We start from the raw sequence: 24,884 nt of genomic DNA on the forward strand, positions 1-24,884 counted from the left end.
AACGAGTGTCCTCGCGCGCTCGCCCCTTCCCACAGCGTGAGTGTGAGTGAGCTATCCTCCCACCTCGGCCCCCTCACCATTGTTTCCCGTCTTCACCACAAGCCCCTGAATGTAGCCCTTCTCCCATTGATGTTTACTACCTCCCGCCCCGGTTTAACCAGTGCCCTGGGGCCCCTAGAACGAAAGGAAGGGGCACCCCCAAACCCTTTCCTCCGCGCCTCCTACCCAGGGTCTCCTGTGCGTTTGTTCCCTACCCCCGCCCGGGTCAGGACTCCATTCAGGGCTCTGTCCCTCTGTCCCCTCCCCCCCTCCCCTGGCTCCCTTTCTCCCTCGGCCCCCTCCCCTCAGCGGGTCCTCCTCTTTCTCTCCCCCTCTCTCCTCCCCCTCCCCATCCCTTCCCCCCCACAATGCAGTTCGCGGCGCGGCGGACATGGCGGTGGAGCCCTGAGCTCGTCGTGTCCTGGCCTCCAGCGGCGGCGGCGGTGACGGCGGCAGCGGGAGGCGGAGGGGGAGCGGGAGCCACTGAGATGAGGAGGCGCCGCGCGCGCCTGTAGCTCGCGGGCCTCGCAGGTACGGAGGTTCCGGCTGCGGCGTAGCACCCGGCGCCCGAGGGGGTGTGCTCGAGGCAGGCCGGGCGGCCCCCTCTTCGCCCTCAGGTGCCGCGCCTCGCAGGTGTCGCGGTCCCGGCCCGAGCGCGTATCAGCCGCCCTCTTGGGGCCTGACACTTCTTTCTTTGCTGGATTGGGCATCGGGTGTCCCAGGGGAAGGCGGAGATGAGGGAGGTAGGGGCGGCGGCCTGGGCTTCCTGAGCAGGGCACCGGGGCGCTTTGGGACCGAACTCCACGGTGAGGTTGGGGCTCTCGGCCCCGAGCCGAAACCTGTAGACCCAGGCGGCGGATTTTGAGTTAACGGGATAGGAGTGAATATTCTCTGGGGTCCAGTAGGATTCCCTGTCCTGTGTGCCTTTTCTTTCACCCTGGCTTTGATATAGACTACGTATATAACTTATAGACACACACACGCATATAATACATAATAAATATTTATCCCGGGATCGCCCTTGTCGGGAGGAGAGAAGGCAGAGGTGTCTGTGAGGATTTCGTTTCTTGCTCGCCCGCCTTCTCTCTTCCCCGCCCCCCAGTCGAACGGTGGTAATGAACGCTTTTGACGTGGGAAACTGTGAGATTCGTATTTGTAAACAGACAGCACTCGCCGAGTGTGTTGTACGCCTCCGCGAGAGATTTCAGGTCCTTTTGGTATCCGGATTGCAAAATAATGAGATATTTAGACCTGAAAGAAAGACTTCATCGGGATTTCAAGTCGTATGTGGATGCGATGAATTACTGTTAACAACATTGATTAAATTCTTTTTAGATGGTCAAATTTTTAATCAGATGAATTTTGTACCTTGCGCGAGATCTTAGTTTCGGTGTACCATGTTTCTTCGTTTTGATATATTTTTAATACAAAAGTAGTTCCTTACACATTTGACATTCTGCTCCCTTTGTGATCTTCTTAGTGTCCAGAAATGCAATTCGAATTTTGTATTGTTGGCATGCATTTAGTAATTAGCTGGAATGGATCAGGTTACCTTTTGTTTCCAAAGATCGGCGTCCCCCCCCGCCCCCGCCCCCAAGTCTTGTAGTCCCGAAATGTGTAACACTGGGTGAAGCAGAACATAACCCTGTTTCTGTTTTAAAGTGATGAGAACTATTAGTTATTAAAATTGGGTAATCGCACCTGGATATGATAATTTAGACATAATGCTATATCAGGGTGGTGAATTGTGGGATAGTTTTTTTTTAAGTTGGTTTTTTTTTTTTTTTTTGGTTACTATCAGCATGTTCTGTATGTGAGTAAAATGTATGCTGAAATTTTCTTTAGGCTCAGAACCCTTGTATATATGTATCCTTAGATATTGTTGCACTACACTGTATCCTAATATTGATTAGTCACAACTTGTAAAATTATGAAATATTGATTCATTTAGAAAACTGCTTAAGACAATGAATTTACTAGTATCTAATGTACTATGATCCTTTTATAAACAAATTTTAGAGTGCATCTTAAAAACCGTATACTTTGGGGCAGATAGGAATTTTAAGTTGTTTTAGGCTTTAAAAAGATGATATTTAATGAAAAAACAAGCTTCCTTGAAATAATACAGAACAGGAAGTGAAAAGTTATTAACATTTAATGTTTTAAGTCTAGCAAAATCTAAATACAAAAAAGAAATTAAAATCTGTTCATTGCCCTAGGTTGTTAGTAACAGATAAACTAACAAGATGTTATCATGAACATAAGTTTAGTTCAGTATTGTAAGTCACTTCTAACATTACATTTAATTTTAACTAATGTAACTGGAACAGAACAGTGTCTACATTATAATTTGAGACCTTTTTAAATAAATATTTATATTTGTAATTATAAATGTCTCTGATTAATAAAAAACTGTTTAAAGAGAATTTTTTTTAGTTTTGAGTAAAGTCATTTTAGTAAGAGTAATTGGAGAACTTTTTGACCTCAAAGTTAACCTTGACATGCATAATAAGGATTAATTATGTTGTATTCTTTATATAATGTCAAATCAGGATCTTTGGGTAGGAAAAGTTATGAATTTTATTTCTGCAGAAAGTTTCTGGTGTCAGAAAAGCTATAAATAAGACTTACCTATGAATGCTGATGTCAGTAAATTTTATCCTTTTTTTTTAAAAAAAGACCATTTTGATAAAACAAATTCAGTGAGATGTATTACTTCCTAATGTAAACAGCAAATGGTTGAATTAAGTTGTTACTGCAGATAGAAATATGTTCTAAAAAAGAACAATTCTAGAAAGACTAACAGAGAAGGGGAAGGGATACTGTAGTAAGGCAGGATATGTAGACTTTTTCTCTTCTTATTTTTCGAGGAATTAAGATTGCTTTGCTGAACTAAGTAAATAGAATATTTTTACACTAAACTAAGTTTATACCTGTTTTATTTCAGGCATTGTGCTAGATATGTCCATGTATTTTTTTCACTTGTTCAGTGTAACACCCCTATGAAATTTGTTTTATAAATGAGGAATCTCTGAGTCAGATGTTGGTTAATTTGCTTAAGATCATAGAGTTAGAAAGATTGAAAGCAACTCTGTGTACTCTTCTTATTACATACGCCATGTTGCTTCTCAGATGTGTCAAGAGTTCTCCCAGTTTTGTAGGAGGAACTGCCTGAGGTTGCTCATTCATTCATCATTTAATCATCAAACATTTGCGTTTGTACTTTATGCTAGACATTGCTACATTTTAGAGGTATAAACTTATTGAAGATAGTCTCTTGCTTCAGGGAATTCAATCATATAATCAGTTCAGTCGCTCAGTCATGTCCAACTCTTTGCGACCCCATGGACTGCAGCACGCCAGGCTTCCCTGTCCATCACAGCTCCTGGAGCTTGCTCAAACTCATGTCCATCGAGTTGGCGATGCCATCCAACCATCTCATCCTCTGTCATCCCTTTCTCCTGCCTTCGCTATTTCCCGGCATCAGGGTCTTTTCTAATGAGTCAGTTCTTTCCATCAGGTGGCCAAAGTATTGGAGTTTAAGCATCAGTCCTTCCAATGAATATTCAGGACTGATTTCCTTTAGTTTATGATTGACTGGTTTGATCTCCTCGCTGTCCAAGGGAGTCTCAAGAGTCTTCTTCAACACCACAGTTCAAAAGCATCAATTTTTTGGCACTCAACTTTCTTTATGGTCTAGCTCACATCCATACATGACTACTGGAAAAACAGCTTTAACTATATGGATCTCTGTTGGCAAAGTAATGTCTCTCTCTGCTTTTTAATATGCTGTCTAGGTTGGTCATAGCTTTTCTTTCAAGGAGCAAGTGTCTTTTAATTTCATGGCTGCAGTCTCCATCTGCAGTGATTTTGGAGCCCAAAATAAAGTCTGTCACTGTTTCCACTGTTTCCCCACCTATTTGCCATGAAGTAATGGGACCAGGTGCCATGATCTTTGTTTTTTGGATGTTGAGTTTTAAGCCAGCTTTTTCACTCTTCTCTTTCACTTTCATCAAGAGGCTCTTTAGTTCCTCTTAGCTTTCTGCCATAAGGGTGGTATCATCTGCATATCAGAATTTATTGATATTTCTCTCAGCAATCTTGATTCCAGCTTGTGCTTCAAACAGCCCGGCATTTTGCTTGATGTACTCTCCATATAAAGTAAATAAGCAGGGTGACAATACTACAGCCTTGACATACTCCTTTCCTAATTTTGAACCAGTCTGGTGTTCCATGTCTGGTTCTAACTGTTGCTTCTTGACCTGCATACAGATTTCTCAAGAGGCAGACACACAATAGTCTGGTAGTTTTAAATGGGTATTTGATTTACAATGATAATAAGTAACTTACTGCATAGTTACTATTTGTTAATTTCTTTCCAAAAATCTTTAAGACTATTAACTCAGTCCTCACAACAGCTTATAAATTATCAGCATTTATAGGTGAGGAAGGTAGCTGCAGAAAGACTAAATAGCTTGGATGAGATCTCAGAGCTAGTTTGCTGCTGAGCCAGGAATTGAACTCTGGTGTCTAAGTCTAGAGTTAGAGCTCTTAACCATTATGCTGTGTTGCACCTCAAGCTTAGGCTGTCAACATTTAGTATGCAGAGAGTGTTAAGTTCAAAATAGTCACATAGGTTGTCAAAAACTATCTTGTAAGAACATAGAGTATGAATTATACATGATGATGAAATTTAATTGCATTTTGTTAGTCTTAGCTGTACATTGTAGTTTAAATAATTTAATCATTAAAATTGATTGGTCATTAACTATTTAAGCTCAATCTTGTGCTGAGTGTTAGTTTAGGTCAGTGATATTCAGACTATGTGTGGGGAATCTTTTTGGGGTTTCTGAGTCATAATTGTTTTCATAGTAATGTTAAGAAGATTTTTCCCTTTTCATTTTCTCACCTGGAATGTAGAATGATAGATACATGTGAAAACATTATTGCTTTGATGGCTATTGGAATGTGTAATCGTATATATTTTTTTTGCTTTTGCTTTGAGATATAGTTTTCAGTACCATAAAACTCACTCTTTTAAAACATGCAGTTCAGGGACTTCCCTAGTGGTCCAGCAGTTAAGATTTCATGCTTCCAATGGAGGGAACACAGGTTTGATTCCTGGTTGGGGAACTAAGATCCCTCATTCCACGAGGTGTGGCCCAAAAAAAAAAGCATGCAGTTTTCAGTGTATGTTCATAAGCTTATGTAACCATCACCATTATTTAATTACAGAACATTTTCATCTTCCTCCAAGAAACCCTGTGCCCTTTAGCAATCACCCTGCACTCCGCCCACCCCACCCCCCACCCCCCTCAAGCTTTTGGCAACCGCTGAACTGCTTTTCTGTCTTTGAAATTGCCTACTTTGGACGTTTCATATAAGTAGAATCATATAACATGTGGCTTTTTGTGCCTGGTTTTTTTCATTGAAGCATAATGTTTTCAAGGTTCATCCATAATATATCGTGTATTAGCACTTCATTCCTTTTGATGGTTGAATAATACTACATTGTATGGAATGTATTCTATGGAGATACCACATATTGTTTATCCATTCATCATTTGATAGACATTTGGGTTTTTTCCACTTTTTGGCTATTACAAATACTGTTGCTTTGAACATTCATGTATAAGTTTTTGTGTGGATATATGTTTTAATTTCTCTTGGATATCTACCCAGGAGTGGAATTGCTGAGGGTTTTGATACATTTATGTTTAACTTTATGGAGGACCTGCTGAACTGTTCCTGAGAGGCTTCACTATTTTTTATTTTCACTAGTAATATATGAGGGTTCTAATTTCTACCCATCCTCACCAACACTTGTTATTGTCCATCTTTTAAATTATAGCTATCTAATTGGTGAAGTGGTATCTCATTGTGGTTTTGATTTGCAGTTCCTTAATGACTAACGATGTTGAGCATCTCTTCATATGTCTGTTGGCTTTTTGTATATTTTATTGGGAGAAATATCTATTTAAATTCTTTGCTAATTTAAAAAATTGGATTATTTGTCTTATTGTTATAAAGAGTTTTTTATATATTCTGGATATTAGATCCTTGTTAGATAAATGATATGCAAAAATGTTCTTCCCTTTTGTGAATTGTCTATTCATTTTCTTTTTCAAATGTAAGAATTGTGGCAAAATATGCATAAAAGTTATCATTTTAATCATTAAGTGTATATTCAGTGATATTAGGTACATTCACAGCGTTGCACAAATCATCACCACCATCCATGTTCAGAACTTTTTCCTTTTTCCTGTTCTGTGCCCACTAAGCAATAACTCTTCATTCCCTCCTCCCCTCAGTCCCTAGCAGCCATCATTCTACTTTCTGTTTCTATGACTTTGACTACTGTATGTAATTAGAGTCATATAATATCTGTCCTTTTGTGACTTGTTTACTTCATTTAGCACAGTGTCTTCAAGGTTCTTCTATGCTCTAGTATGTGTTGGAATTTCCTTCCTTTTTAAGGCTGAATAATGTTTTATTGCCTTTATGTATATACCATATTTTGTTTTTCCAGTCATCTGTTGATAGACACTTTGGTTGCTTCTGTGTTTTGGCTTTTGTGAATAATGCTGCTGTGAATATGGGCATACAAATATCTGTTTGTGTTCCTGCTTTCTGTTCTTTGGAAATATACCTAGAAGTGGAATTGCTGGATTATGTGGTAAATCTTTGTTTAATTTTTTGAGGAATTGCCATTTTGTTCATTTTCTGGAGTGTTTTTTCAAGCACCCACCCAGGTTTTAGGTTTTGATAAAGTTATATTTATTTTTTCTTGTGCTTCCAGAGTCATGTATAAGATAAGCAAAGATTATAAAAATTTACACCTATATTTTCTTCTGACAGTTTTGCAGTTTTAGCTTTTACATTTAGTTCTTTGACCCATTTTTAGTTAATTTTTATATGTGTTGTGAGGTAGAGGTCCAACTTCATTCTTTTTCATGCGACTGTCCAGTTGTCCCAGCATCATGTATTGGCAAGACTGTTATTTCCCTTGTTGAATGGTCTTGGCATCATTGTTGAAATCAGTTGACCACAAATGTCTCTGTTTATTTCTGGACTCTCAATTGATTCTGGATTCTCCATTGATTTGTATGTCTGTGCTTATACCAGTACCACCCCCCCAGTCTTGATTACTGTAGCTTTGTAGAAAGTTTGAAGTTGGAAAATTGAAGTTGAAGTTGTGAGTTCTCCAACTTTACTTTCCTTTTTCAACATTGTTTTGGCTGTTCTTGAAGTGAAGTCACTCAGTCGTGTCTGACTCTTTGCGACCCCATGGACTGTAGCCTACCAGGCTCCGCTGTCCATGGGATTTTCCAGACAAGAGTACTGGAGTGGTTTGCCATTTCCTTCTCCAGGGGATCTTCCTGACCCAGGGATCAAACCCCAGGTCTCCCGCATTGCAGGCAGATGCTTTGGCTGTTCTTAGTGCCTTGCATTTCCATGTGAATTTTAGGATCTGTTTGTCAGTTTTTGAAGAAAACCTTGTATTTCTTTTGTTAAGTTTATTTCTGAGTATTCTTTTTGAAGCAATTGTAAATGGAATTTTGTACTCTTCATTGCTAGTGGATAGAAATACAATTGATTTTTGTATGTTGATCCTGGATAGCACCCTTGCTAGGCTAATTTGTTAGCTCTAATTACTTTTTTGTAGATTCCTTACCACTTTCTATATGAGATCATGTCATCTGCAAATATAGATCGCTTTACTTCTTTCTTTCCATTCTGGATGTCTTTTATTTCTTTTTCTTACCTAATTGCCCTGGCTAGTAGACTATTGAATAGAAGTAAAGACAGTAGGGAATTTCCTGGCGGTCCGGTAGATAGGACTTGGTGCTTTCACTTCCACAGTCCAGGTTTAACCCCTAATTGGGGAATTAAGATTCCACAAGCTGCACAGCCTAAATAAATAAATAACATTAAAAGAAAGTGAAGACAACAGATATTCTTGTCTTGTTTCTGTTCTTAGAGGAGAAAACATTTAGTCCTTCACCGTAAGTGTAATGTCACATGCGGTATTTCTGTCAGATTGACAAGAGTTTCTTTCTATTCCTAGTTTGTTGAGTTTTTTTTTTTTTTTTACTGTAAAAGAACATTAGATTTTATCAAATCCTTTTTTCCTGTCAGTTGAAACAACTGTGTGGTTTTTGTCCTTTATTAATATGGTGCATTACATTGATTGGTTTTCATATTGAACCAAACTTGTATTCCTAGGTTAGAATACACTTTATCCTGGTATATAACCTTTCATTGCTGGATTTGGTATGCTAGAATTTGTTGAGGATTTTATATCTATTTTCATAAGAGACATTGGTGTATAGTTGTCTTGTAATTTCTGGATTTGGGTAATACTGGCCTTATAGAGTAAGTTAATAGTGTGTTGTTGTATTTGAAAAATTTCTCAGTTTTAATATCTGATGGTATTAAGTACCAGTAGCTAAATACACAAAAACGAAAGTCCTTTGGATTCTTAGTAATTTTTTGAAGTATAAATGCGTCCTGAGGTCAAAAAGTTTGAAAACTGCTGGTTTAGGCTAAAGACATACCCTAGTGCCCAAGCAATGAACCAAAAAATATGTCTCTTCTTTCTTGTCATAAACCAGTCCCACTTGTGTCATTTTACTCAAGTCATACACTCAAGGTGTCTCAATAAATAAAGTGAAAACACTACCAGACTGTGTTAACTTTACAGATGTGAAAAGATAAATGAATGGGCATATTAGACATATACATGTTAGCTAATGCTGTATCTTCAAAACAAATCTTTTTTTAAACTGAAAATTTTGTAAGAGCTGCAGGACTTTTATAGCCACTTATGGTATTGTTATGAGTGTCTTGTATTCTGTCATACAGGTAAAAAATGGCTAGTTTGTGTTTGTAAATTGTGTTTACGCTTTCTGTGATAGTACCAGTTTTATTTTATTTTTTTGATAGTACCAGTTTTAAACCAATGATTCTCGCTATATGAGAGGTACACTTCCTTAGGAAGGTATTTCATAATTGCTTTGGAAGGTCTTTTAAACCACTCACAGCTAGCCTTTCCCATCCCCCATTCTTGTGTTCCTCTTTACTTCTATTGGACATATATTCTATTTCTTGGATGTGTTAGAAAAAAAACCGGGAACCATTATTCTAAATCCTCTTAAGAGGTATGTAGCTTTTTTCCCTCACACCTGCTTCCTTAAAGCCAGAAAACCAGACCCATGTTTTTCTAATTAGTGTCTGTTTATTCTTCTGTCCTCCTCTACAACTTCTCTTAAGACTGGTACTCTACTGGCTGTTTCTTACCTGACTTTGTCATTTCAATCTAGGAACTTCTGTGTCACTCCCCTGTATTCACTGATACTTTGGTATAATTCTTCATATCATATCAGGCAGTTGGAAGTGTAACATTGAAGGTTACCTAACATCTTAACTTTATTTTTCCTTAATTTCTGTATTCCAGTGGTATTCAACTTTCTTTGACGCGGCTACTCATATGGTTCAGAAATGGTTCTACTTCTGACCAAAATCTCCTTAATATCTGTATACATCTTCCTCACTTCTTCAGTTTTCTCATCTATCCCTGATCTTTTTGTATAACCTCTTTTGAGTTTTATCCCTAGCTTTCATCAGTATCATCACTGTTGTGTTCTCTTCAGTTCAGTTCAGTCGCTCAGTCGTGTCTGACTTTTTGCGACCCCATGGACTGCAGCACGCCAGGCTTCCCTGTCCATCACCAACTCCCGGAGCTTAACTCACTCATATCGAGTTGGTGATGCCATCCAATACCCTATTGAAATATTCATCCTGTTAATCCCCTACCCAGAATGAATTTAAATATCTGCAAATTGTATAAACTAGTAGACTGGTGTTTTATATATGTAGTTAGGCCTTTAACCCAGCCTGGCAGTATTTCAGTCAGGTTTCTTTCCTGTTTCTCCCTTTTGGTATTGTTTTTCTCTGATTGTAAGTCCTCTACTGCCCTCTGCCTTTCTCAGTTAGTGCTGGCCTTCTGTTTCATAGAACAGTGTTACTTTCCCCACAGTTCTTTCAGATGTTAATAGGTTGTCCTGGGAAAAATTTTTTTTTAGTCAAATAAATCTGGAAAATGTTGCAAATTAGATCTTTCTCTTAGAGATTTGCAGTGCTTATTACCATACCAAAGCATCTTCTGGGAAGAAATCCATTTACCTTCAACACAGCTTTTCCCTCTCCACAATCCCAGCAAAATTGCTTGTAATAAGATCCTAAATAACCTCCTAATACTTTTTAATAATAATTGGTAATTACTTTTACTTACTTTAGTAGCATCTCTCTTTCCTCTCATCTCTGTCTTCCTCTTCTGCAGAAGTTAATCTGAAGCAGAAATTGTGCCACTCTTCTGCTTATAATCTATGGCTTCTCTTTGCTAAAGTCTAAACTTGACTCGGTATGTAAATGTGTGTACCAATTTACATTCCCAGTTCATCTCCTGTATTCATCATTATGCATGCTATTTTGCATCCTAAAAAACTTGTTAAAATTTTATAAATGTATTTTGTCTAGTATATACAGATCTTATTCCTTCTTACTCCCTTTCTCAAGTGAAAAATTCTTTCACAGCTCAGTTACCTTTATGATGAACACTTTTTCTTAGGATCTTTCCTCAGGGTTTCCTTAACGTATGTCATGTAATATTGTTATTATTTGTTTATATGACTGTCTCCTCTTTTATACATGAGACTATTCTATTATCTTTGTATTCCCAGCTTTTAACTGAACACCTTTTGTGTCAATGTTGACGATCTTTGTTAAAACACAGTCCATGTTTATATTTGTTTATCTGAACAAGTGCAGGCCCAGCTACATAATTTGCAGGACATATTGAGAAATAAAAATCTAAAGTCCCTAGTTCAGAAGGCAGGAAAAAGTGCTGTTAAAGTTACTAAAACGTAAAATTTTTTTCTTTCTTCTTTGATCTTTCTCTTAGCTTGTCATGTTTATTTACTTTTTAATGTCATTCTAAATAAAGAACAGTTGAAATTATTGCATTATCAATATTAAACATGAATTTTACTCTTCATCTTTATATTGTGCAATGCCAGTTTTATTTTTTTATTTTTTTTTTTTTTGCAATGCCAGTTTTAAATGCAAATATACGACTATTTAACTCTTAAGTGAAATTGATGGTATTTCATAGCTTATACATGTATATTTCATTCTTTCCAGAACAGGGAAAACACTGTGTAAAACTTACTCAACTGTTTTTATTTAGTTTCTTATACTTGCACATTCTGCCAACAGTCTCTACCTTTGATTTGGCAGAACTGAAAGGTAAAGGACCTGTGACTTCTTCCCTCTGTCTTTCCCTTTCCTTCTGTTGTCACTTTTATCATAAGTGGTTAGTTAATACAGGGAAGTAACATGAGTAAGAAAAGACCCGATAGACTTTTTGGTAATTCATGTTTCTTAGAATTGATTGCCTTTCCTCTGTGAAGAAAGTTATATTTTAAATAGAAAATACGACTTCTTGGGCTGTTACTATCCTTGCTTACCTGGTTGTAGACAACATGCTTACTTTATGTCCCTTTGCATTTCGCTAAACTCCCACACATCATGGACCCACTGCTACCCTGTGTTCACAGGGCATCACCAAGGCTCTAAGAGCAAAGTAGAAAGGAATGGCGGGTAGACACTTTGCATCTATCTCTTCTGCTCTCTTGCCTCTTCCTTTGTCCCACTAGACTTCACTACCAAACACAAGTTCAAAGATAAACTTATTAAGAATATCAAGTTGATGACAGGAGAGCTTTAAATCAAGCATAGTGTCTTTCTGAGTATGGAGCCCTGTTTAACTGCACAGATCACATGACCATGAAATTAGCCCGAAACAAAAGGACTGGAGGAAATAGTAACATGCGTGGAGACAAAGAGATTGCCTTATTTCACCTTGTGATAAGCCCTGTTGCTACTACCTTATTTTGAGGTATTCTGAGGGTTGTGTTCCTTATTGCCTTGAAATTAGGTGTAGCCATGTGGCCCTTTTTTTGGCAAATGAAATGTGAATGAAGGCAACCTAGTGCTATTCTTTCTGCCTCTGTTTTGCTAATATGGGAGGTGAGATGAGATTAAAGCAGCTTGGCATGCTGAACCAGTGCATGAAGGACAGCTGCCTTAGAGAGTTACCTTAATTCCAAAAGCATTTTGCATGAGTTGTTAAATCAATTTGTTATGATAAGCATTAGTTGTAGGAGTTGTTATCACAGCATAACCTGGCCCATTCCGAACGGTATGGATGTGAAATTTCAAAATGAGTGCGGTGTTAGAAGCACAAGCATTGGAGGGCAAGCACAGTTATATATCACAGTTTTTGGACCTATGGGGCAAGCTAAGTCTCCTTAGCAAACAACACTTAAAAAGTGTTAGCTACATTATTTACCCGAATACCCAAGAGCTGCTTGATACTGGAGGAATGAGGAACTTTCTGGTGTATGTAGCATCACAGAACTCTTCCTATAGATAGAGCTCATTCTTGATTATTTGTTTATAAGGAAAAAGAGGAAAGGCTGGCTTGGATAACTAGGGAATCCAGATGATCTCCATATCTCAGGGGAAAAAACTCAAAAAACAATTGGTGACCTCAAGCTTTTTTAATCAACAAATTGCTAGTGAAAAGAAGCATGACCTCAGCTTCTTTGACCAGTGGCCAAAAAAGCTTACCTAGATGAACATAGAAGGAAAAGACTTGAGTAGGGAGGGGGGTTCAGGATGGGGAACACATGTAAATCTATGGCTGATTCATGTCAATGTATGGCAAAAACCACTACAATATTGTAAAGTAATTAGCCTCCAAATAATAAAAATAAATGAAAAAAATTAATTAAAAAAATTAAAAAAAAAAGAAAAGACTTTGAGTAATCTAGAAAACCTAGCTAATGGGGATTTAGATGAGGATTTAGGTAATTTAGTTTAGAAATCCCATTTATTTACAAAACTGAATTTTCGAAAAGGGGGTGTGGTTCTACATGCCTTTGATCATAAAATCTCTGTCAGTTGATTTACCCATATAAAAAGTTATGCTTTTTTAACCTTTAGCTATTTTAGAGTTGATTAACGTTTAAAAATCGAGCTTTGTGATACTTTATATAAGCTTAATACACATTGTTTTGACTTTTTGAGTTAAAATATTTTTTATTGTGGTAAAGGATCAAAGTGAAAGTGGTTCAGTTGTGTCCGAATCTTTGTGACCCTGTGGACTGTATAGTCTCCGGGCCAGAATACTGGAGTGGGTAGCCTTTCCCTTCTCCAGGGAATCTTCCTGACCCAGGAATCGAAACGGGGTCTCCTGCATTGCAGGTGGATTCTTTACCAACTGAACTATCAGGGAAGCCATAATGTGGTAAAGGATACATAACATTAAGTTTACTGTTTAACCTTTTTAAGTGTACATCTCAATGACATTAGAACATTCACAATGTTGTGTAACTATCACCACTATTTATTTCCAGAGTTTTTTTTTTTTTAATCATCCCAAACAGAGACTCTACCCATTAAACAATGACTCCCTATTTCCCACACCACCAGCCCCTGATAACTTCTGTTCTACTTTCTGTTTCTATGAATTTACTAATTCTCAATCTTATACAATTGGAATCATGCAATGTCTGTCCTTTTGCAAGTGGCTTATTTAGCATGATGTCCTTGAGGTTCATCCATGTTGTAGCATGTGTCAGAGTTTCCTTCCTTTAAATGGCTGAGAAATATTCCATTGTATGTATATATCCCAATTTGTTTATCCATTCTTCTGTTAATAGATGCTTGGTTGCTTCTACCCTTTGGCTGTTGTGAATAGTATTGCAGTGAACATGATGTTCAAATATCTGAGTCTCTACTTTCAGTTCTTTTGAATATATGCCTACAAACAGAATTGCTGGATCATATGGCAAATCCATGTTTAAGTTTTTGAGGAACTTCCAACTGTTTTCTGCATCAGCTGCATTATTTTAGTTTCATCAGCAGTTGCATGAGAATTCCCACTTGTTTTGTTTTTGCTTTTGTTGCCTTTGCTTTTGGTATCAAATCCAAAAAATCACTGCCAAGTTGGATGTCAAGGATGAAAGTTTAAATTTTGATGAAGTCCAATTTATCTATTTTTTTCTTTTGTCCATGCCCTTGATGTCATATTTAGAAAATGTTGCCAAACTATGAAGATTTATGGTTTTTATGTGGTTATATGTATGTATATGTTTGTGTAACTTAGTGTATAAGGTATAGTTTTAGTATAGGGGTTAAATTTAGATCTTTGTCCTTTTGTTTTTATCCTTCAATTGTTTACTTCTGAAAATACAAGTATATATATTCTTTTTCTTACAAAAAGTTAGTTTACTATGCATGCCTGTGTATATTACTTTTTTTTCACTTAGCAGTGTATTTTCAGTATCGCTCCATAGCAGAATAGAGATTTCCTCATTTTGTTTTACATCTGTATGGTTATATATTTTGTTTTGTGATAGTTTTTCTGTAATTTTTCAAGTGACTCAAATGGTCATTTGTGTTCTTTCCCTGTCTGCTCTTTTTACATTTAGTGTCTTGTTTTATTTGATCCATTTTGAGATAATTTTTGTAACTGGCAGAAGGTCAGGAGCCAGCTTCATTCCTTTGAACAGAAATGAATTCAGGAAATACTGAAATACATTCAGGAAAACTGAATCAGCATTTGTCCTTACCCCTATTCAATACTATCAGCATTGTCAAGTTGAATGACCATGTGTGTGATGATCTATTTATTGGTTCTGTTCCATTGTATGTCTTTCTTATGCAATTATCAGACTGTTTTGGTTATTATATAGCTTTGTGTAGAAAGCTTTGAAGTAATAAAGTGTTACTCTTCCAACATTTTAATTTTTTTAGATTGTTTTGCCTATTTAGAGTCCTTTGAAATTCCATATGACTTTTAGGATGGGTTTTTCTATTTCTGCAAAAAATGCCATTGTGGTTTTGATAATGACTGCATTGAATCTGTAGATCACTTTGGGTAGTATTGGCATCTTAACAGTATGGTTAACAATGTAAGTCATTGGCATTGACTTAAGTGAAGGAAACAAATGGGTGAGTGCACAGTGGGCTGCAGTTTATATTTGTCAGTCTCCAGCTTTTGGCAGCTCTGGGGACTCTTGACCTTAATTTTGTGACCCCATGGACTATAGCCCATCAGGCTTCTCTGTTCATGGAATTTTCCAGGCAAGAATACTGGAATAGGTATCCATTCCCTTCTCCAGGGGATCTTCTAACCCAGGGATCAAACCGAGGTCTCTTTACCGTCTGAGCCACCAGGGAAGCCCAATAACAAAGGGAAAGAAAGAAAAAAAGTGAAGTCGCTCAGTCTTGTCCTACTCTTTGCTACCCCGTGGACTGTAGCCTACCAGGCTCCTCAGTCCATGGAATTTTCCAGGCAAGAGTTGCCGTTTCCTTCTCCAGGGAATCTTCGCAACCCAGGGATCGAACCTGGGTCTCCCGCATGGCAGGCAGACACTTTACTGTCTGAGCCACCACAGGGTGGAGTATGTAATTCTTCTAAAGTGAATGATAAACATTGTAAAATGTGTGTTTTCCAGTCTTCTGCTCCCTTGGGCTGTAGGACACGTGAACTTAGACTTTTCCTTCTTGTTTCTGACTCCTTAGTTACCATAGGTAGTGATCAGAGTTTGAAAAGAGAAGAGCAAGAAAGAGATAGGCAGGGAAGGCTGACTGGAAGGAATCTGTGGACCTGCGATGTCGCTGCATTTAAGTGTTTAATTTCTTTCAGTAATGTTTCATAGTTTTCAGTATACTAATTTTTTTGCCTCCTCAGTTAAATTTATTCTTAGGTATTTATTCTTTTTGATGCTATTGTAAGTGGGATTGTTTTTTAAATTTCTTTATGGATTTTTCATTGCTATTGTATGGCATTCTTTGTGTGTTTATTCTCTAAACTTACTGAATTTATTAGCTCTGATTTTGTGTGTATTTTTAGGATTATTTTATGATTTAAGATCATATCATCTGCAAACAGAGATGATTTTACTTCTTCTTTCCCAGTTTGGATTTCTTTTATTTCTTTTACTTGCCTAAGTGCTCTGGCTGTAACTTCTAGTACCTTGTTAAATAGAAGTGACAAAGCAGATGTTTTTTCTGGATCTTAGGGGGAAATTTTTAAAATCCTTCACGGGTTATGATATTAGTTGTGTGTTTTTTATTTTGCTTTAGGTTTTTTTTTTGTTGTTGCTAGTTGGCGTTTACCATGTTGAAGAAGTTCCTTTCTATTACTAGTTCATCATGAAAAGGTGCTGGATTTTGTCAAATGCTTCCTTCTGTGTCAGTTGAGATGATCATGTAATTTTTCTTTTCCTTCAATCTATTAATGTGGCTTATCACACTGATTGGTATTTCATACGTTCAATCACGCTTACATTCCGAAGATAAATCTTACTTGGTCTTACTTGGTCATGGTGTATAACCCTTTTAATATGCTGCTAAATTTGGTTTGCTTGTATTTCATTGATGATTTTTTTGCATGTGTGTTCATAGAATCAGAGTAACACTGGCCTCATCGAATCAGTTAGGAAGTGTTCCCTCCTTTGCAGTTTTTTGGAAGTATGAGAAGGATTGATGTTAATTCTTTACATATTGAATAGACTTCAGTGGTATAGCCTTCTGATTCTGAGTTTTTTGGTTGAGGGATTTTTGATTATTTATTCAGTCTACTTGTTATAAGTGTATTCTGGGTTTATATTTGTTTTTGACCCAGTTTTGGTAACTTGTGTGTTGGTAGGAATTTGTCATCCCATCTACCTTATCCAGTTTGTTGATGTACAGTTGTTCATAGAATTATTTTATAGTCCTTATTTTAAATTATATTAAATATCCTTTTGTTTTCATTTGAAAATTTGTGGTAAAATAATACATTGTTTTTAAAAATACATTGTTTTCATTTGTCTTGAAATATTTTCTAATTGTCCTTGTGATTTCTTCTTTCACTCATTGGTTGGTTGAGTCCATTGTTTAGCTTCACATATTTGTGAATTTTCCAGTTTTTTCCTATTAACTGATTTGATTTCTAATTTCAGTCTGTTGTGATAAGAAAAGATAATTTGTATAATTTCAGTCTTTTTAAATTTATTAAGACTTGTTTTGTGGCCTAACAAAATGGTCTGTCCTAGAGTATGTTCCTTATATACTTCAGAGGACTGTCTATTCTGCTGATGTTGTGTTGAGTCATCAGGATCTATCTGTTAGGTCTCATTATACAGTGTTATTTAAGTCCTCTGTTTCCTTATTGGTTTTCTGTCTGGTTGCTCTAACCATAGGTATCTTCCCTGTAGCTCAGACAGTAAAGAATCTGTCTGCAATGCAGGAGACCTGGGTTTGATCCCTGGGTTGGGAAGATCCTCTGGAGAAGGGGATGGCAATCCATTCCAGTATTCTTGCCTGGAGAATCCCATGGACAGAGGAGCCTGGCAGGCTACAGTCCATGGAGTTGCAAAGAGTCGGACACAACTGAGCGACTAACACTACTCCTACTCCTACTGCTCTAACCATTATTGAAAGATAGATATTAAAGTCTCCAGTTAATGTATTTACTTATTTAATTGAAGTGTAGTTGATTTACAATGTTGTTAATTTTTGCAATACAACAAAGTGACTCAGTTGTATATATATATACACACAGACACATTCTTTTTAATATTCTTTTCTATTGTGTTTTATCCCAGGATATTGAATATAGTTCCCTGTACTATAAAGTAAAACCTTTTCTTCTGTCTACTCCATATGTAATAGTTTACATCTATTAACCCCAAACTTCTAGTCCATCCCCCCACACACAGTCCCTTCTCCCTTGGCAGCCACAGGTCTGTTCTCTATGTCTTTGTGTCTGCTTCTGCTTCATAGTTAGGTTCATTTGTGTTATATTTTAGATTGTACACACACACACACACACACATATATAAGTGATATCATAACAATATTTGTCTTTTTCTGACTTCCTCCATGTAGTATGATAATCTCTAGTTGCATCCATGGCATTATTTACTTTGTTCTTATGAATGGATAGTATTCCGTTATATATATGTACTACATCTTTTTAAAAAAATTTTTATTGGAGTACAGTTGATTTACAATGTTGTGTCAGTGTCAGGTATACAGCAAAGTGTATCAGTTTTACATATACACATATCCACTCTTTTTTTAAGATTCTTCTCCCATATAAGTTGTTACAGAGTATTGAATAGAGTTCCTTGTGCTATACAGCAGGTTCTTATTAGCTGTCTATTTTATATATAGTACTATGCATGTGTCAGTCCCAGTCTCCCAATTTATCCCTCCTGTCCCTCCCCCCATCCCCAGGTAATCATAAGTTTGTTTTCTCTATTTGTAACTCTGCTTCTGTTTTTTAAATAAGTTCATTTGTACAGTCCCTTTTTGTTTAGGTTTCAGATATAAGTGATATAATATAATGTTTGTTTTTCTGTGCCTGACTTGCTTCACACAGTATGTCAATCTCTGGGCTGCAAATGGCATCAGTTCAGTTCAGTCGCTCAGTCGTATCCGACTCTTTCCGACCCCATGGGCTGCAGCATACCAGGCCTCCCTGTCCATCGCCAACTCCTGGAATCTACTCAAGCACATGTCCATTGAGTTGGTGATACCATCCAAACATCTCATCCTCTGTCGTCCCCTTCTCCCACCTTCAATCTTTCCCAGCATCAGTTTTCTTTTTTTTTTTTTAGATTTTTTTATTAGTTGGAGGCTAATTACTTCACAACATTTCAGTGGGTTTTGTCATACATTGATATGAATCAGCCATAGATTTACACTTATTCCCCATCCCGATCCCCCCTCCCACCTCCTCTCCACCCGATTCCTCTGGGTCTTCCCAGTGTACCAGGCCCGAGCACTTGTCTCATGCATCCCACCTGGGCTGGTGATCTGTTTCACCATAGATAGTATACATGCTGTTCTTTTGAAAATCCCACCCCTCACCTTCTCCCACAGAGTTCAAAAGTCTGTTCTGTATTTTGTGTCTCTTTTTCTGTTTTGCATATAGGGTTATCGTTACCAATCTTTCTAAATTCCATATATATGTGTTAGTATGCTGTAATGTCTTTATCTTTCTGGCTTACTTCACTCTGTAATGGGCTCCAGTTTCATCCATCTCATTAGACTGGTTCAAATGAATCTTTTTACGGCTGAAGTAATATTCCATGTGTATATGTACCACAGCTTCCTTATCCATCATCTGCTGATGGGCATCTAGGTTGCTTCCATGTCCTGGCTATTATAAACAGTGCTACGATGAACATGGGGTGCACGTGTCTCTTTCAGATCTGGTTTCCTCAGTGTGTATGCCCAGAAGTGGTATTGCTGGGTCATATGGCAGTTCTATTTCCAGTTTTTTAAGGAATCTCCACACTGTTTTCCATAGTGGCTGTACTAGTTTGCATTCCCACCAACAGTGTAAGAGGGTTCCCTTTTCTCCACACCCTCTCCAGCATTTATTGCTTGTAGACTTCTGGATAGCAGCCACCAGCATCAGTTTTCAAATGAGTCACTTCTTCACATCAGGTGGCCAAAGTATTGGAGTTTCAGCTTCAGCATCAGTCCTTCCAATGAATATTCAGGACTTCCAATCAAATATCCAGTGATTTTTGGACCCAAAGGAAATAAACTCTGTCACTGTTTCCCCATCTATTTGCCACGAAGTGATGGGACCAGATACCATGATCTTAGGTTTCTGAATGTTGGGTTTTAAGCCAACTTTTTCACTCTCGTCTTTCACTTTCATCAAGAGGCTCTTTAGTTCTTCTTTGCTTTCTGCCATAAGGGTGGTGTCATTTGCATATCTGAGGTTATTGATATTTCTCCTGGCAATCTTTATTCCAGCTTGTGATTCATCCAGCATGGTATTTCTCATGATGTACTCTGCATACAAGTTAAATAAGCAGGGTGATAATATACAGCCTTGACGTACTAGTTTCCCAATTTAGAACCAGTCTCTTGTTCCATGTCCAGTTCTAACTGTTGCAAATGGCATAATGCTGTTCTTTTTAATGGCTGATTAATATTCCCTTGCATATGTGTACCACTATTCATCCATTCATTTGTGGATGGTCATTTAGGTTGTTTCCATGCCTTGACTATGGTGAATAGTGCTGCTGTGAAGATATGAATGCATGTATCTTTTGAATTATAGCTTTGTCTAGATATATGCCCTGGATTGGGATTGCTGGATCCTATGGTAGCTCTTTTACAATTTTAAATAGCACAACTGGAATTCTATCACCTCCACTGGCTTTGTTCATAGTAATGCTTTCTAAGGTCCACTTGACTTCACACTCCAGGATGTCCATCTCTAGGTGAGTGAGCACACCACCATGGTTACCTGGGTCATTAAGACCTTTTTTGTATAGTTATTCTGTGTATTCTTGCCACCTCTTCTTAGCCTTTTCTGCTTCTGTTAGGTCCTTCCTGTTTCTGTCCTTTTATGGTACCTATCCTTGCATGAAATGTTCTCTTGATATCTCCAGTTTTCTTGAAGAGATCTCTAGTCTTTCCCATTCTGTTGTTTTCCTCTATGTCTTTGAATTGTTCACTTAAGAGGGCCTTATCTCTCCTTGCTATTCTCTGGAACTCTCTGTTCAGTTGAGTATGTTCAAACTGTCATATAGTTCAGCTCATTTCACATGCTAGCAAGGCTATGCTCAAAATCCTTCAAGCTGGGCTTCAGTAGTATGGGAACTGAGAACTTGCAGATGTTCAAGCTGGATTTATTTAGAGAAGGTAGAGGAACCAGAGATCAAATTGCCACCATTCGTTGGATGATGGAGAAAGCAAGGGAATTCCAGAAAAACATCTGCTTCATTGTGTGAATCACAACAAACTGTGGAAAATTATTAAAGAGATAGGAGTACCAGACCACCTTACTTGTCTCCTGAGAAATCTACGTGCAGGTCAAGAAGCAACAGTTAGAACTGGACATGGAACAACAGACTGGTTCAAAATTGGGAAAGGATTACGACAAGGCTATATATTGTCACCCTGCTTATTTAACTTATATGCAGAGTACATCATGGGAAATACCATGCTGGATGAATCACAAGCTGGAATCACGACTGCTGGGAGAAATATCAACAACCTCAGATATGCAGGTGATGCCAATTTAATGGCAGAAAGTGAAGAGGAACTAAAGAGCCTCTTGATGAGGGTGAAAGAGAGTGAAAAAGCTAGCTTGAAATTCAACATAAAAAAGCCAAGATAAAAAAAAAAAAGCCAAGATCATGGCATTTGGTCCCATCACTTCATGGCAAATAGAAGGGGAAAAAGTAGAAGCAGAGACAGGTTTTATTTTCTTGGATGCCAAAATCACTGCAGCAGCTGTGAAATTAAAAGACATTTGCTCCTTGGAAGGAAAGTTATGACAAACCTAGACAGTAAACTGAAAGCAGAGACATCACTTTGCTGACAAAGGTCCTTATAGTTAAAGCTGTGGTTTTCTAGTAGTCATGTATGGATGTGAGAGTTGGATTATAAAGAAGGCTGAATGCCGAAGAATTGATGCTTTTGAATTGTAGTGCTGGAGCAGATTCTTACGCGTCCCTTGGACAGCAAGGAGATCAAACCAGTAAATCCTAAAGGAAATCAACCCTGAATACTCACTGGACAGACTGATGCTGAAGTACCAATACTTTGGCCACCTGATGGGAAGAGCTGGCTCATTGGAAAAGACTCTGATGCTGTGAAAGATTGAAGAGAAAAGGAGAAGGGGGCAGCAGAGGATGAGAAGGCTAGATAGCATCACTGATTCGATGGACATGAATTTGAACAAACTTTGGGAGATGGTGGAGGACAGAGGAGCCTGGTGTGCTGCAGTCGATTTGGTTGGACACAACTTAGTGACTGAACAACAACAACAAATAGTAGCTCTATTTTTGGTTTTCTGAGAAACTTCCATACTATTTTCCATAGTGGCTGCACCAGCTTGTATTCCCATCAACAGTGTTGGAGGGTTCCCTTTTGTCTTCATCCTCTCCAGCATTTGTTATTTGTAGACTTTTTGATGATGGCCATTCTGACTGGTGTGAGGTGGTACCTCATTATAGTTTTGATTAACATTTCTCTGATAATTAGTGATGTTGAGCATCTTTTCATGTGCTTTTTGGCTATCTGTATGTCTTGTTTGGAGAAATGTCTATTTTAGATCTTCTGTTCATTTTTCGATTGGGTTGTTTGTTTTGTTGTTCTATGAACTATTTGTATAATTTGGAAATTAAGCCCTTGTTGGTCTCATCATTTGCAAATATTTTTTCCAATTCTGTAGGTTGTCTTTTTGTTTCATTTATGGTTTCCTTTGGTATGCCAAGGCTTGTAAGTTTGATTAGGTCCCATTTGTTTATTTTCATTTTTATTTCTGTTGCATTAGGAGACTGATCTAAAGAAATACTGATATGATTTATGTCAGAGAATATTTTACTCATGTTTTCTTCTGGGATTTTTATGGTGTTAATGTCTAAAATGTTTAAGCCTTTAAGTCATTTTGAGTTTATTTCTGTGTATGGTGAGAGGTTGTGTTCTAACTATTTATTTATATGTGGCTGTCCAACTTTCCCAACACCACTTAAAAAAATTTATTCATTTTTATTTATTTATTCTTGTGGCACTTGGGATCTTTAGTTGCAGCAAGCAAAGTCTTAGTTATGGCATGTGGGATCCAGTTCCCCTACTAGGAATTGAACCTGGGCCTGCTGCATTGGGAGCACAGAGTCTTAGTTGATAGACCACCAAGGAAATCCTCTAACATCACTGTCTTTTATCCCATAGTATATTCTTGGTTCCTTCGTTGACAATTAATTGACATTAGGTGTGTGGGTTTATTTTTGGGCTCTGTGTTCTATTCCATTGATCCATGTCTTTTTTTGGTGCCAATACCATGCTGTTTTGATTACTGTCGCTTTGTAGTATTATCTGAAGTCTAGGGTGGTTATGCTTCCCGCTTTGTTCTTTTTCTTCAGGATTGCTTTGGCAATTCTGGGTCTTTTTTGGTTACATATAAATTTTAGGATTATTTGTTCTAGTTCTGTGAAAAATGGCGTGGGTAGTTTAATAGGGATCCAGCCATTGTCATAGAACTGCTTATTTCTCTTTTCAATTTTGTTAATTTTTGCTTCCTATTTTGGGGACTCTGTTACTAGGTTCATATATGTTTATAATTATTTCATGCTTTTGCTGGATTAATCTTTTCATCAGTGTATAATGCCCTTCTTTGTCTGTTGTTAGCTGTTTTGACTTAAAATATATTTTTTCCTGACAATTATATAGCCAGTTCAGCTCTATATTGATTACTGTTTTCATGGAATATCTTTTTCCAGACTCTGCTTTCAACCTCTGCTTCTGTCTCTAAAGTGAATCTCTTATAGATAGATGATAGATGGCTCATATGTTTTTTAATTTAGTTTTCCAATCTTCGCCTTTAATTGAAGAGGCTAATTCATTTACATTTAAAGTAATTATTTACTTATTTATTTTTGGCTTTGTTGGGTCTTCATTGTGTGGACTTTTTCTCTAGTTGAGGCAATGCTTGAGGCTATTCTCTAGTTGTGGTGTGTGGGCTTCTCATTGCAGTGGCTTCTCTTGTTGCAGAGCACAGGCTCTAGGGTACATGGGCTTCAGTAGTTGCAATTCTTGGGCTCTAGAGCACAGCGTCAGTAGTTGTGGCACATGGGCTTAGTTGCTCTGCAGCATATGGGATCTTCCAAGACCAGGGATTGAACCGATGTCTCCTGCCTGGCAAGTGGATTGTTTACCATTGAGCTTTGTTTTCTTGGGCTCCAAAATCACTGTGGATGGTGACTGCAGTCATGAAATTAAAGGACGCTTGCTCCTTGGAAGAGGGCTTTCCTGATAGCTCAGTTGGTAAAGAATCTGCCTGCAATGCAAAAGACCCCAGTTTGATTCCTAGGTTGGGAAGATCTGCTGGAGAAGGGATAGGCTACCCACTCCAGTATTCTTGGGCTTCCCTTGTGGCTCAGCTGGTAAAGAATCTGCATGCAATCTGGGAGACCTGGGTTTGATCCCTGGGTTGGGAAGATCCCCTGGAGAAGGGAAAGGCTACCCACTCCAGTATTCTGGCCTGGAGAATTCCAAGGACTGTACAGTCCATGGGGTCAGACACGACTGATCAAGTTTCACTTTCCTTTCCCTTGGAAGAAAAGCTATGACAAACAGCATATTAAAAAGCAGAGACATTATTTTGCCAACAACAGTCCATCTAGTCAAAGCTGTGGCTTTTCCAGTAGTCATGTTATGGATGTGAGAGTTGGACCATAAAGACAGTTGAGTGGCAAAGAATTGATGCTTTTGAACTGTGGTGTTGGAGAAGACTTAAGAGTCCCTTGGACTGCAAGGAAATCAAACCAGTCCATCCTAAAGGAAAACAGTCCTGAATATTCATTGGAAGGACTGATACCAAAGCTGAAGCTCCAGTACTTTGGCCACCTAATGGGAAAAACTGACTCATTGGAAAAGACCCTGATGTTGGGAAAGATTGAAGGCAGGAGGAGAAGGAGACAGAGGATGAGGTGTTGGATGGCATTACTGACTGGATAGACATGAGTTTGAGCAAGCTCCAAGATATGGTGATGGACAGAGAAGCCTGGAGGACTACAGTCCATACAGTCCCTAGGTCGCAGAATTGGATGCAACTAAAGTGACTTAGCACAAATGTACAATATAGTGATTCCGTATTCAAGTATACTGGGAAATGATCACCATAATAAGTTTGGTTAATGTCTGTACAAATGCTGTATCTTTAATGGGAACTGAGAGGTCCCTGGTGATTT

General features: G+C 37.9%; 1 protein-coding gene across 8 annotated transcripts in view; it reads left to right on the plus strand.

Moving 5' to 3' along the window:
• Nucleotides 1-413: 413 nt before the first annotated feature.
• TUT4 (terminal uridylyl transferase 4) overlaps nucleotides 414-24,884 on the plus strand; it is a 130,015-nt gene continuing 105,544 nt past the window's right edge. For all 8 annotated transcript variants that reach the window (XM_043461317.1, XM_043461311.1, XM_043461320.1 and 5 more), the window contains exon 1: nucleotides 414-570. The gene's annotated coding sequence lies outside the window, so the exon portion shown is untranslated. The remainder of the gene's footprint in view (nucleotides 571-24,884) is intronic.

This window comes from Cervus canadensis, chromosome 2 (assembly GCF_019320065.1).
Source record: "Cervus canadensis isolate Bull #8, Minnesota chromosome 2, ASM1932006v1, whole genome shotgun sequence".
Classification (NCBI taxonomy): domain Eukaryota; kingdom Metazoa; phylum Chordata; class Mammalia; order Artiodactyla; family Cervidae; genus Cervus; species Cervus canadensis.